The 15823-nt window shown below is 39.1% G+C and overlaps 1 protein-coding gene across 1 annotated transcript in view; it reads left to right on the top strand.

The window, feature by feature from the left end:
* The window catches only part of LOC132796757 (AF4/FMR2 family member lilli), a 114668-nt gene that overhangs the window by 79954 nt on the left and 18891 nt on the right, over positions 1-15823 (top strand).

The raw sequence follows: 15823 nt of genomic DNA on the forward strand, positions 1-15823 counted from the left end.
CCTTCTACCTGTTACATACATTTCCTGCCGGCACAAAGTTATAATACCCTTCTACCCTATGGGTAGCGGGTATAAAAACACCATCGAGTACAAAATATACCAAAGTAATATACCTCAAAAATACTCATATTCCAAAGGCTATATTTCATTTCGAATAATTTTATCTGATCACAACCATATTTTAAGGAATCATAAAGGCTATAGTATTGTATCTATCAAAATTCGTGACCCTATCTTCAAATCTTTAAAACAGAGGCGAAATATGCTAAAATTTTAAACAAACTTGATCTGCGTGCAAACATAAGAAGTGATGTTGAAAATAGATTATATCTCTATCTCTTATAATCTCTGAGATCTAGGTTGTTCATATATACTTTATAGGGTCAGCGATGCCTCCTTCTGCCCGTTACATACATTTCATGGAACCAGAAATTTATAATACCCTTTACCCATAGGTAGCGGGTATAAAAAAAGAGAAGCCTGACTTGCCTATAACTCATTTGATGCATCTAACTTATGTGCTATGCTCACTGTGCGGGACGTTAGTGTGCGACACAGTGGCGTCCGCAGGGCAGAGTCTATTAAGGTGACCAGCCACTTGACTGTGGCTATAATTGAGTATTACGGTTATGGTTGTTGTCGTTGTTGTCGTTGTTGTGGTTGGAGTTGCTGTTGCTCGTTTTATTATGGGTGTTGTTGCTGGCTTAACGCTAAACGTTTTGTGGTCTGCCGCATGTCGCCAACTAAAAAGCAAACCCCAACTCCTAAGCACAATGAGTAAATGGCAGCGAGGGAGAAAGGGAGAGAAAGAAGGAGAGAGGGAGAGAAGGAGAGGCGAAGAGAAGAGGAAAGACATAGCGACAGGGAGAGAAAGAGAAGAAGTTGCAGAGCGAGAGGCAAGCACAGCAGGAGTCATCACCAACTGTTGCTGCTGACGGGCATACAACGAACAAACACACACACACCACACCTAGTATATACATATAGCATATGCATATGTGTGTATGTATGTGTGAGTGCCTTAATGACCATAATCCCAGCTCATAAAGTATGCAATGGCTCGTTTTAGCAGTTAGCAGCATGTTGTACAACAATTTAGCAGGCATTGTCTATCATTTATGCGACACACACACACACATAGACAGAGGGCGGCAATTGAACTGCCAGAGAGAGATAAAGAGAAAGAGAGAGAGAGAGAGATAGAGACGGAGCTATGACTACGGGTCAACAACTTGAATGCAACCTCAAATTCAAATTCATTTGAAGCAACCAAGCAAAGCTGCAACAACATTTTTTTATTCTTGCGGGACATGACAAAGTGTCATTCATTCATTCATTCAGTCAGTCACTCGTTCAGTCAAGCATCTGTTGCCACAAATCAAATACGCAGAGACAAGCAAAAACATTTTGCCAACCAATTTGATTGCAATTTAAGAAAATATGTTTATTCAAATGATCAAATTCATTTAATATAATCAATTAAAATGCTCTTTTCGTAAATGCTTCATAATCAATATTTAATTTTATTCTCAACTTCCATTTGAATGCCATAAACAAAATTACAATTGAAATGCATTTTGTGTCTCCGACTCCTCGATTGAGTTGTTAAATTTGGAATTTAGAAACGAAATTTCTTAAATTTCACCAAAAAAGTGATTCGCATAATCAAACTATCTGTAATTAAATCAGAGTTTAAATTAAAGGGATTTGCCGTGAATTGATATATATAAAAACTGACTCAAGAGAAGTGACATATGATGACCAAATTTCAGTGATAATTTCTGCAAATATTTAAGAACTAAGAACTAAGTAATTTTCAAAATTTGCCTAAATAATATTGTGATGGAAGTTCTTCTCCTTTGGGTAAACGACCTCAAGCAACTTGTAACGGTTTTTTCCCATAGGGGAATTGACTGAAGAGACATCGCAAGTATTGGGGATTGGGGATCTAATCGACTAATGGTTCTCTCTTTCTCCATACTCGATGACTCTCACTCTGACAGTTGGAGTTGGAGTTGGAGTATTGAACTTGTTGCTGAACACTTGACTAAAAGTGCAAGGCAAAAGAAAGAAAGAAAGATAGAATGGAAAGTTTCATCTCATTTGGTGTGTTATATTTCATGGCACTTCGATTGCCAATTGTCGATGTGCACTTTTCCGATTACGAGTTGGCGAATTTGTCTAGCTACCGCCAATTGTTAGAGTTGCCACAGTGCACCACAGAATTAGAGTTGTCCGTTGGCTGGCCATTGCATAAATCTTGGCAGCCTGTTTGCCCAGCCGCATTTCCCGTTGGTTTCCAACTTGGTTTGCTTCTTTACTTATGCAGCGCGTGTAACAATGCCCATATATCTTTGAGCTCTGCTCCCACTCGCTTCATATAAATAACAAGCGAAGGAGAGAGAAAGAGAGAGATTTGCTGCGAGCGAAGCGTGCTCGACTGCCAAACACTTGGCACTTAAATATTGCAATGCAGAACGTGCTAGCTACGCCATCATTTGTCTGTCGATTGTCATGAAACTTGCAGGATATGTTGCTGAAATGCTAAAGTATAAGCCACGAAAGAAACACGTTGTTGACTTTGTTTATTTGTTCTATATATGATTATTAAGTGAAGAGCCAGTTTGACTTAACAACACAGGGATAGTAAATGAAAATTAAAAAAACCTCAATAAAAAGTATGAGAGTGACATCAAAATAAAAATGCAATCCATTTATCAAGTTATATAATTCGTTTCGATTTTAATCTATACTTACTATGAAATACATAAATATTCTTTACATTGATACAATATATTTCGATTTGTTTTGTATCTATATTTATACTGTATCTCTCTACTTACTCTATTTATCTTTTTCTCACTATTCTATCTACTTGTATAAAATTCCGATTTCTTTACTCTTTTGTCTCACCCACAAGTCGTTCATACCCTGTTTATGTCTTTAGCTAGGCATTAAAATGCGTGCGCCAGCATCGGAATTGAGTTTGTGAATTTGCGGCTGTTGTGGCTTCAGAATTCGAGTTGAAGTTTGCTCCAGCTTGGAAGCTTCCAACTTGCTCTATGTTTGGCTGTTGTGTATACGCCCCATTGGTGTGGTGACGTTGACATTTCGAGTGTCATTTTGTTGCTTGTCCTGCTCGCTCTCTCTTGGTCTCTCACTCTCTCTCTCTCTCTCTCCATCTCTGTCCTTGTTTGCCTGGCATTGTTTCCTTCGCCTGTTTCCATTTCGTGCAGTTTATTTTACTTGCTTGGCTTCATTGTCGCTTTGCATTGCTTTGGCACGCACGCTGACGCCTACGCCTTTGCCATTGCCTTTGCCTTTGCTTTCTCTCCAGCCCTGCCACATTTTGTGGCAAGCGGAAACACATTACATACTCGGCAGCTTGACAAGAGCAGCAACAGCAACAGCAACAGTAGCAGCTACTATGAGCAAGTCAGCAAAGTCAACGCCTGGCGACAACAGCCGGAAACGGAAATAGAATAAAGTGGCTTTCTGGCTGATGTGTCGCCACTACTTTCTCCTCCCTCCCTTCCCACACAACATCTTAACTCGCCCCATCTCTTAACTTGGCCAACTCGTTGGTGGTTTCATTTTTTAGTGGCTAACCACTTGAGCGGTTGCTGTTGCTGCTGTTGCTGCTACTGCTGTCTGCAATTTATACCAATTCAGTACGTCGCCTCGTCCAACATTTCATTAACTTTGAGTTATAGTTTCATGTTTTCATCCAACGTTCCTTCACTCCCCCTTCTCTCTCTTTCTGCTCTCTCTGCCTGCTTATTGCCAAAGCTCTCTCGTCTTGTTGTTGTTCCTTGTTTATTATCCCATGCGCATTTCTCCACCAGCTTTCACTTTGGTTAATTGGCCAGACTGATGGCTCCAACAGCTCCCAGTTCCTAGCTCCCAACTCCCAGTTGCTGTTGCTTCTCTAGCTTTGCCATCAACTGGTTGCCTTGCTAATTCCACGTGCTGACGGATGGATCAGCCCGCTGCCACAAAGTGGGTCAGTGCAAAACAGAGTTTTATGCAATTCTCTGCGCACATTTTAAAGCTCGTTGCAATCGCGCACAAAATTCCCAAGTCTAATGAAGTTCTTAAGCAGAGCAAAAGTTTCAAAAATACACCATTTAAATTTGTGATTAGTGCAGCTTTATTTTGTATTAAACTTGTTGATTATGAGACAGTTTCTTTTTAATTTTTTGTTGCGTTGATTATTTTCAAAAAGTGTAATAAGAAGAAATTAAAATATTCGCTACCCATTTGTTAATAAAAAGCCTACTATTCATAAAAAATACGATTATATACCATTATATCCAAAATATACCATAGAGTACAAACTATATCCTGAAAATATACATTAGTATACTAAAAAAAAATTAAAATTTTCTAAAACTACCACATTGAAAATTGGCCATCGAGTACAAAATATATTCTTAAAATATACCACATAAATATACCGAAAAAATACTGAAATATACCCAATGTATAATATACCATTACTTTCAAGATACATCATACAGCACAAAATATATCCTAAAATTGTACCAAATTAATATACCCAAAAAAAATAATATAATATACCAAAATATACCACGGAGAACGAAATTTTTACTTAAAATATAACGAATTTATATACAAAAAATACGAAAATTTACCAAATACTATATTTAAAAATGTTCAAAATATAAATATAAAAATATACCAAATTAATGCCGACAAAATACTAAAATTTAACGAAAGCTATATTTCGCAATCCGATGTCAATGAATGAATGATGTCAATTTCTTACATACTTTTTGAAAAATAGAAAATTCTTAAAATATACAAATTATTTAATGCTTGAAGTACTCGAAATAGCAAATGAAATGCTTTGTGTATGTAGCACTTAATGTGCCTTAAAGCACCTGAAGGCACTTTTGGCAATCAATGGATCACTTTGGATAGCTAAGTGAGGTGGCAAGGCAAGATGAGGTGACTAGCTTAGACGGCTGAATGGTTGGTGGTTGGGTGCGAGAGTATTTGCAAAAGTTGTTCTAACGATTCGCAATGAAACAAAAATGTTAATTCGAAACGTTTTTACTGCTCAAACTGGAGCAGAGCAGAGCAAATAAAACGAATGCAATCATTTAAAGTATTGGAGACAGGAGAATGGGGTTTCTACTTTTTTTAGGCGTGTCTTTTGGGCTGTAAACTTTGTGCTAAAATCGCAGTAGATTTTCAAAAAAAAAAAAAGCAGAGTAAGCAGAACAATGAGCGAGAAGAGAGAGAAAGGAAAAACAAGAAACATTTGGCACAGACAACAATTGGCCTAAAACATACAACAAACGCGCCGAAACGTGACTGGAATAGCATTCCAATGATTGAACGACAGCAATGAAACCGAATTAAAACTGCCATGAAGTATGGGCACACTCTCACGTATACACTTCTATGTGTGTGTGTGTGTGTGTGTGTGTGTATTGATGGGGTGGCAATTGAAGGCAGGAGGCAAAGAAGAGGACAGCGAGAAGCGGGAAGCAGCTCCAAAACACATTAGTCTAGTGCCTCGCTTCGCTAGCTCGCTCTCACTGTCTCTCTCTCTCTCTCTCTCTCTCGCACTCGAACAGTACACTATATATACACTATGCATATATAGTAAACTGAACTGTATAGGGTGGCAGAAGTTTATGGATTGCATGCGTTTTAGTTGTGCTACAGCTGCAACCCCACTGATAATGGACTGACAGCAACTGTTCAAAGCTCCGCTCTCCTCTTCTCTCCTCTCCTCTTCTCTCTTCTCCCTTGCTGCTGCTGCTTGCACACTTAGCTGGTTGTGCTAAAAGTTTGAGCGCTATCAACTTAAATGCTTCGAGCTCAACACAAAAATACATCAGCAAGAGATAGAGAGAGAGAGAGAGAGAGAGAGAAGCAAACGGAATGGAAGGCATTATGAAATGCTGAATGTATTCGAAATTTTAAATATGCATTAAGCCAATGAAAAGTTGCGCCATGAAACCCGCTTAGCACGCAAACCTTCTTTCCAACCTAAATCTGCAAATGTGTGTGCCAGTGTGTGTATGTGTGTGTGTGTGCGTATGTGTGTGGGTAATGGCCATAACACTTTATCGCCTAGCACACACGCACTGCGACTTAAAGACGTCTCCAGAATGCAAACGGTAACAGAGACAAAGACGGAAACTGACACGAACACGAAGATAAAGATGAAGGTGATGGTGGAGGATGGAGGATGGAGAGAGACAGAGAAAAGATTCGACCAGAGAAAGAGTGTAGCACATTGATTAAATGCACTTGTAAATATTCTGTACTGCAAAAAGATTGCATGCGATTTGCAAAAACAGTCGCATGATAGTTTTGTCAGCGCTTAGCTGTTGTATGACAGTCTCATGATAGTTTTGTCACCGTTTAAATATCGCATGACAATTGTGCAAAATCTTTCAATGATAATTTGCACAACTTTGAGCTTTTCTTTTGTTGTGGCGAAAAGCTAACTTAAAATCGAGCACGTGTTCAAGCTTTGCATTCTATTTATAGAATGTTAGATAACCGGAACAAACTGGTAAAGACAAATTCGTTTCATTTTGACTAAATATTGTTAGATGGAGTTTGTGAAGTGGTGTGTTTATAATTAAGCATTTCAGCGATAGTTCGCTAATATTTGTGATTAGTGCCTTTAAATTCGAGTAATACTTTCACAACTTGTTTACAAGCTTTTATAGTACAATAAAATTGAATTCAAAATCTTACACTTAAAGCTTTAAGCTCAAAGTAGTTGAAAGGAAATGAATGCAGCGAATGCATGTCAATCACAGATCACACAACCACTTTGACCCACTTTGGGTCAGCTAAAGTACAGGGTATTATTATTATGTATGTCGTATGTGGCGACAGTGAAGAAGAAGCAACGAGAATCCACCTGATTTTACGAGCAATTGAAAAACTGCCAACCGAAGTAAAGCGAAATGCGAAAAGAGAACGAGAACGAGAACGAGAATGGGGAGAAAAGAGGCGAGAAACAAGCAAAAATGAAACGAATCACTGAAATCAGACAAAGCGCGACGTTTTGGTTCCTTTTGCTTTGCCAACTCCTCCTTCGCTTTGCCTTGCTGCGCTGCACGATTGAGCCTAAGCCTTTTTTTCAGACGTTTCTTTTGGCATGGGTGGAAATAAGGTATGGGGTGCGGAGTGGGGGGGGGTGTGGTCGACTGAGGAGCGAGAGCCGCTAAAGCCGCTTACAGATTTTGAGTAATTGTGCGCATTTACGAAAGTAAGCGAGAGAGAGAGGGTGAATAAATATGTGCGTCTGTATGTGTGTGTGTGTGTGTGTGGGTGTGTGTGTAGGGGTGCGGGCGTTGGGGATTCGTGTGCACATTGGGCAATTTCACATGGCGCCGTAAACATTTATTTTTGAATCGATTAAAGAAAAGTTACTGCAGCTTCTTCTTGTTCGTTTTCTTTCACATGTTTTCTTGCTTCTTCTCTCTCTCTCTTCTTCCTCTGCTTGTTTTCGGGGTGGGGAATATGGGGGATAAGCCTTTGATGAAAGTCTCGGGTCGTTTGCACTTGTTATTTATGTACTATGGTATGCTGAACTGATTTTATTAATGGATTCCACAGACCGGCGACCTTCTGCTTCTTTCCTCATTCCTCTTTTCAAAAACAAACACACGCACATCGCGCTAGAGCGAGAGCGAAAGAGCAAGATAGAGACAGAGAGAGAGAGAGACAGAGAGAGCCCAGTCACCTGGGCATGATTCATGCACACGCAAACAGTCAAATCACATCAAGTCGAGTCAACTCAGTCTCTGTGGGTTGATTAACCAGTTAGCTATCTCTATCTCTCTCTCTATCTCTCTCTCTCAACTTGGGTAGCTCTTAACGGGTTCTTGCGCCATTTACAATTTTATAGATGGCCGTAAATCTTGCTTAAACTAAATCGTAATCTTCTTTAACCAATATACATATGCTGCGACCTTTTTTACAACACTTGTTGCACAATTTCAAGGCTCAAATAAAAGCTATTTGCCAAAAGGATGCGAACAGCAATACAAAAAAGACAAAAGCGGATGTACGCTGATAATAAAACTATTAAATATATAATTCGAATGGAAATTTGGTATGGGAGAGGAACATAGCAAATTACTGAAATTGGGTTTCATATATTAAATTGAATAATTTCGAAGGTCTGCTTTGCAATTTACTAACACTGTGAGTTTTAGTAGAAAACAGATTTGCAAACATTGATTGAAAAGAGATTTAGAAAAATGGTGTAAAGAATTTAGAATGTGACCGACAATATATTTAGCATATTGGCATTTTCCAACACTTTTTTGACAACACTGGTTCCGTTTTGTAAAGTGATTTAGAAAAATTGTGAAATGAATTGACAATTTGACTGGCAATAATCGTGTCCAATATATTGGCATTTTCCAACACTAACTGCAGTATGTTTAATCATCGTTATGCGTATAAACACACGACAGAGCTAAAAGCTTCGGTTGATCGATTATGCGATATAGAATCTGACGAAAATGTTTACAGATTATGTTGCACATCTTTCTCTTGCTGTCTCTGTCTCTATTACAGTCTCTCTTTCTCTCCCTCTATCACTAGCGTGTTTATTCTCCTGCTTTTTGGCTGTCACTGTTTTTTGTGGCTGCGTCAAGTTTCAACGTTGTCATTATGTGCGACTGTCAAGCTGCTGCTTTTAACCATCTTGTGTTGCATGTTGTCATTCTCAGTTGCCAGTTACCAGCAATTGTTGTTGTCGACAACGACGACGACAACGACGAAGAAAACAGAACCATAACAACGGACAACAACAACAACAGCAACAACATCTCAGTCACTTTCACTCTGCATTATGGCACAGTACAGTAAAGTAGAGTACTTGCCCACTTCACTTTCGTTTCGTTTCATTTCATTTCGTTTTTCTGCTTCTTCTTTCTTTGCTGTCTCGTTGTCTTAGCCAAAATGGTTTTTAACCCAAATTGCAGCGTTTTCACGCGTTGCACTTCAATCCGCTTAGCGTGCGAATCATACACAGTAGCCTTCTCTCTCTCTTTCTTTCTTTCTCTCTCTCTCTCTCTCTCTCTCTCTCTCTGTTTGACATTTCCCTCGCTGCGCGTGGAATTAATCTTAACATGTGGCCAAAAAGCGCTTACAAAGTTTCTGCAGCTGATAATTAAAAAGCAGCCGCTTAAAATATTAATAAAGCTTCACTCGCACAGCGCATTATTTTGCATGCCAACTAGAGATGAACTAGTGAAAGTCGTGACACGGATTCAAAAAGACTATCGAAGAAGGAAAAGGATAGAAGAGTTTTAGGAGCAGCAATCACAACAGCATACAAAGAAGATAGTTCACGATGTAGTTGATAGTATAGAGCGATATTAGAGAACAGCTAGAGATGGGAATAATTTGATTATCGTGAGAAAAATTATACACTAAAATCATAGATGGAAAAGTGGAAAAGAGTTTGACAGCGACTATATGTAAGATGCAACTTTCATGACAGCATAATTAGGTGTAGTTGATAGTATAGAGAACAGTTAGAGATGGGAAAAATTTGATTATCGTAACAAGAATTATACACTAAAATCGAAGAAGAAAAAGTAGGGAAGAGTTTGACATCTACTAGATATGATGAGCAGCTTTTACGACGGCATAATTAGATGTAGTTGATGGTATAGAGCGACATTAGAGAACAGCTAGAGATGGGAGAAATTCGATTAGTTAGCCGCTAGAGATGGTCAGAATTTGATTAGGGAGAAGCAAGTGAGGCAATTGCTACTACTCATCTACAATGTGAATAAAATAAGCTTAGCTAGTTTTAAAGAAAATTGAGCACTTTAAAGTATAACATAAGAATTTCCCAGAATTGATCGATAACTTGTCGAATTGCAGGTTAGCGTGTCACGCGGCCATCACTAGCAGCAATCTGGCGCAAATCGCATAAAGCGGTTGAAATTCGCCACGCACTTCATTGTTTAATTATGAGCATACAATATTGTTATTACTTTTTAAACTCATTAAGTGGGCTCAGACATGCAAATAGACAGCGAGCAAGAGAGAGAGAGAGAGAGAGAGAGAAAGAGTGAGTGAAAAAGCGGATAGAGCGAGCCATAAGTAGACACACACACTATACGATATACAGTTGATGCTGTCTATGTGTCTGTATTCAAATCATTCTCGCAAATATTGTTGCTGGGCTGCAACTGGGCAGAGAGTGAGGAGAGGGGACGTAGCTATTATTGGATCAGTGGAGTAGTCGCATGCACCGCGTTTGCAGTAATTGCGAAACAAAAATTTAGGTTAAAATAAATTGCATGTTTCATTTTCAAAGCGAGCGTCGCGTCGAGTTTCTGCATGCAATCGACAGGAAGTGCAAGTGGACGGCATACTGCATACTGTATAATGTATAATGAACACCCCCACACACACACGCACACATTTGCACACATAGAAGTGGCGCCACCTGGGAGTCGAATTGCGAATTGAGTAGTCTACGTATCGCGTGCTCTCTGTGGCCGTCTCGCTCGCACCCACGCAACACCCGCATGCCAAATCAGACGCATTCTGTCTGCCTTGCACACACACACGAACCGACCAACGAACAACTCGACAACTCTATTCACCCTGTGGTCTATTAACGGTCTTCGAAGGGTAGCATTAAGTTGCAGCACGTTAGAATCTGATTGCTTACTTAAAATTCAGACTACGTCTAATGATCATTGCAAGGTTTATTCGAGTTTTTTCAGTATGATATCATTCTCGGCAAAAACTTTACTTCACTTTAATTTCACATCAATTGTCTAGGGAATATTAAAATGAGTTATGCAAAGCGCTTGAGAGTTACTTCAGATTGATATCATTTTTAAATGAAAAAATAAAAACGAAACTGTAAATATTAGTGCAAACATTTCAGATCAATATTTTAGTTAATATTTAAGTTAGCAAATTGTTGAAATATATTAGACTCTGCATCTTGTAAACCTGAACAAGACAGGTTCTAAAATATCATCGTATACTGCAGAGAAAGAAAAAATGCTAAAATCAAGAGTAAAATTTTGAATCAAGATAATTTGTATGTCAAAATTAAACCAAATAGGTTTATTCTTAAATCAAGATCGAAAATATACAAAAAATCAAAATTTGCGCAACTTGAAATTCAAAATTATAATCTTGTTCGTAGAATGGAAAATTCTTGAACATAATTAAAAATGTGTCAACTTAAGAATCTTATTGTAAACATTATTCTTCTTCAGATCGAAAAAAATCTTAAATCAATATTCTTTCAATCTAGATTTTTCTGTCTCTGTATAGTACTTGATCATATTTATCACCAATGTAAAGTAAAACTTAATTGCAGTCTCAATGCAATATATGTTTTATTATTATTAATAAACAACTTAAATACGATGTAAAATATGTTTATAAATATTTTGTGATCAGCAATAGTTGAATTTCAATAGAAATATTTGTTAATAATTGTAGTTTGTAACGCAGACAGCTTCATTTCGTTTCAGTTCAGCAAATTTCAATATAGGACATTGTACTCCCGGGTATCTGCCAAGTTGTGTATACCCTGGACTTAAGCTAAGCCTAGCTATTGTTTGATTTTTTTTGTGTATGCATAATTAATGTCATCATAGGTGGCCGTAATTACGTCTGCTTCGCTTGCCATGCCAGCTAGCCAGCAGCATTGTCCTGCCGCAATGTGACCGTAATGACGCCAGAAAAACCGATGCCGCATGCCGCATGCCCCATGCAGCATGTTGCACGCACCCAGTGCTATCATAGCAATGCTCCTGGTTCCTTTTTTGGGGTCAGGTGCACCAACCAGCGTCGCGGCGGCTGCTGCAATTGATTTTGATTCATTGCACCGGCCATCAGCTAGACCGAGAGAGAGAGAGAAAGAGAGAGAGAATTACTGCCACACACGGCCTGCCGCATGCCACATGCCACATGCTGCCACTGGTGCACTGCATAACGACTATGTCATGCACTTGGTAACCCATTAAATAAACCAAATATCTCTCGCTCTCTCTCTCTCTCTTTCTCCTTCGCCATCTCTCTGCTCGTTTTTTACGTTGCTTTTTCATGACTGCAATTAATTAGGTTGTTGCATTTTATGCACTTTCGCCATTCACATGACAAACTGACGTGATTAATGACCACATATATTCATTCCATTCTGCAACAGCGCTTAATCATAGCAAACAACATTGCAGAATTTACTAGAATGGGCCTATTTTCTGCAGCAATCGCTGTAAGCTAACTTTGATCATTATACAACATCATTAAACTAAATTGTAGTTAAGGCTAGGAATAATAGTGCCACATCTATGCAGTTACTTCAACACTTTCACACAAAAATATACAAAGAGTAATAAATGCATAGTTGTGAAAAGGATTTTACAAATTTGCTTACAAATTGTGATACTTTTTTTGATAGTAAATCTTAGTATAACCAAAAATTTCCGGCTTCTTTGTTTAAAAAGACTATTGAAACAAGTAGGAAAGCTTCAGTTGAGTGTGCGGTATTATTCTTTAAAAATATCAAATTGATATGCCAAAAATACTGAAAAATACCAAATTGAATATTTACTTATTTATTTTTTCGGTATACTAAAAGAGATAGAGCTGTAATTATCATTTGAGAGCACTTCTTTTATAAATATGAAGTGCTGTCAAATAAAAGTTATAACTCTATCTCTTCTACATAGTATACCGATATACATATTCATGTATATGAAATATACTATATTGTATACAAAGTTACAACTTCTAGGTCTTTCTCATTTAGTTCAATAATATACAGAAAAAAATACTAAATATACCATATTGTATATTTAGTATATTAATATAAACAAGTGTTGTCAAATGAAAATTATAGCTCGCATCTCTTTTAGTTTAATAATATACCGAAAAATACAAAAATATACCAAAATGTACATTTAGTATATTTATAAAACAAATGTTGACAAAATTCTATGATCTCCTATGAACAGGCAGGCAGACAGGACATAGCTACATCGTCTGATCGATAATATATATCTTATTCTTTATGGGGTCGCAGAAGCCACCTACTCTGCTGTATGACCCTTCCACCTTATATAGAGCATTTGCACTTCGTTGCTTTCGCATTTCAGTGCATTTAAGTGGTCTTAAGTGAAATGAATTTTAAATATTTAAAGAGGCGCGCGATGCGTCGCTTAAACAGGCATTAACTTAATAAAACTCCAAGGACAAGACCTACGCCCCACTCATAGAGCTGTTGCAGTTGATACAGAGAGAGAAAGACAGAGAGAGGGAGAGAGAGAGAGAGACTCGTGTTGAAATTATAACTTAATTATGCAGCTGGCAGTTGTGCGGGACTAGACGATGAATCCCTGTCGTTGAGTATGAATATGAGCATGTGAGTGTGTGTGTGTGTGTGTGTGTGTGTGTGTCAGTGTAGATTCATGAAATATTCAGTGGACACATTGTTGAAGGGTTTGCGTTGTGGCGATCATAAATTTGCACGCTTGATCCAGCAAAGAGCCAAGAGTAGGCGAGAAGCAATCCTTTCACAGACTGTCTGCCTGTCTGTCTGTCTGTCTGTCTGTCTGTCAGAGGTGGCTTAAGCTAGACTGAGCAACAAACAACGACAACGACAACAACAAAAAAATAGCAGTACAACATTTGGCACCACACAAAAGACATACTTGCAAGGCGGGGGAAGGGGGGAGGGGGTAGAAGGGCGACACAGTGACAGGCAAAAACATGTTGGCCAAAATGGCAACAGGCAAGAGAGAGCGAACAACAAAGTCGAAGAGGACGATGGATTTGAAGCGACAGATTGATGTAGATTCGAGAGAACAGAAAGGGGAATGCGTGGATAGAGAGAGAGTGGGGGTGGGGGTGGTGCGAGGGGGTTTAAACCGAACTGAACTGAATTGAGCTGAAGCTGGAACTGAAGCTGAAGCTGAAGCTAAACTGAGGTGAAGATGAATGGAGTGGCAGATAGATGGCTTACAGCTTTCAGCTAGCAAAACACACACACACACATCGTAGTTGCATACGCATTTGTACACACACACTCACACACATATACTCACGCACACACTCGCATAAATGTCAAGCAATGAAAATGTTTGCCCAGTTAGCCGTGTGCTTCGTGTTGAAGCCGTTAACAAAATGTTGGCTACCCTTTCGCTCTCCTCTCTCCCCCCCTCGCTCTCTGTCTCTCAGCCTCTGTTGCTGTCTCACTGTTGTTGTCCTTGATGTGTTATACCTTGTTAGCTGTTGTGTAGATTTTCGGCTCTCCTCTCCTCTTCCCTTCCCTTCCGTGTGCTTTTCCCTGCCTGTCTTAGTGGCCCGCCCCTCTTTTTGGCATGCGCTGCGAAACCTATTCAAATGCCAAACGAAGCGTGCGCCGCACACGAACACTCCGTGACAGCCTCCCCTTCCCCCCTTCACCCTTTCCCTTGCTTGCCTACCCTTTGTGACGCCCCTCCTCGCCTTGTTCCACCTTTCTGTGTGTGTTGTTGTGTGTGGCATTCCAGAAACGAAAACATATTTTCCATATGAGTGCACAAAGCGTTGCGAGACGCACAACAGCAACAGCAACAGCAGCACCAACAGCAGCACAACAACAGCAACAACGGCAACAACAACAGCAACAACGGCGACAACAACAAGCAACTAGCTTAACAACAACGAATATGGCTTAGTCGCAACCGGCTCACATATCTCACTCGTTTAGCCTGCTCAGCAACGTTCCTCACTCACTCTCTCTCTTTCTCTCTTCTCGCTCCTTTCGTTGCCATTGCCTTGCGGGTATTTCAGTTGCCTCTTTGCCCCTTCCTTCTTCCCTTCATCACTACCTCTTGGTATTTTTTTGTTGTTGTTGTTGTTAATCCTTTTCGAAATTTTTAGTTTGATTGTTGGGAAAATATTTTAAGCCCCGGGCACAAACACTACACGCCGCATGCATTAGCATAACGCCAGGGACACGGAAATGGAGAACAAGGGAGTCCACGAAAAAAATAAAATTATGTGGGAGAAACGTGAGGAAAGCCCTAGGGAGGGGAGAGAGGGGAGGATGCGCATGTGTTAGTTATGCATATGCCTAGGGCTCGCCAAGTCTTTAAATGCCCTTTAAACGGGGTAACATTTAAGCATATCATCCACATAGCATCCACATGGCATCCACAGAAACTAATTAGTGGGAGTAGATATTGTTTTCGTTTCTAGATTATTTATTACTTGTAAGACTCAGATGTAGTTTTCAGCAGATATTCATACTGTAGCGTGTAAATGGCTGAATTGCAGTTTGATAGCAACTCCAACTTATTAGTTGGAGTTGCCATGGCTTTTATTAATATATGTAGGTTTTCCACAAAGCATCCAAGTTTTCAATTTAAATTTATACGGGATACATTTAAGCTGAATCACAGTTTGAATTCCTGCACAGCATCCACATAGCATCCACATGACATCCACAGAAACTAATTAGTGGGAGTAGATATTGTTTTTGTTTCTAGATTATTTAATACTTGTAAGGCTCAGATGTAGTTTTCAGCAGATATTCATACAGTAACGTGTAAATGACTGAATTGCAGTTTGATAGCATCCACATGGTAAATGAATTCCAACTTATTAGTTGGAGTTGCCATGGTTTCTATTAATAATACATATATGTAGGTTTTCCACAAAGCATCCAAGTTTTCAATTTTAATTTATACGGGATACATTTAAGCTGAATCACAGTTTGATTTCCTGCACAGTATCCACATAGCATCCACATAACATCCATGGAAGATAGCAAGCTAATTAGTTT

The sequence above is a fragment of the Drosophila nasuta genome, chromosome X, assembly GCF_023558535.2.
Source record: "Drosophila nasuta strain 15112-1781.00 chromosome X, ASM2355853v1, whole genome shotgun sequence".
Classification (NCBI taxonomy): Eukaryota; Metazoa; Arthropoda; class Insecta; order Diptera; family Drosophilidae; genus Drosophila; species Drosophila nasuta.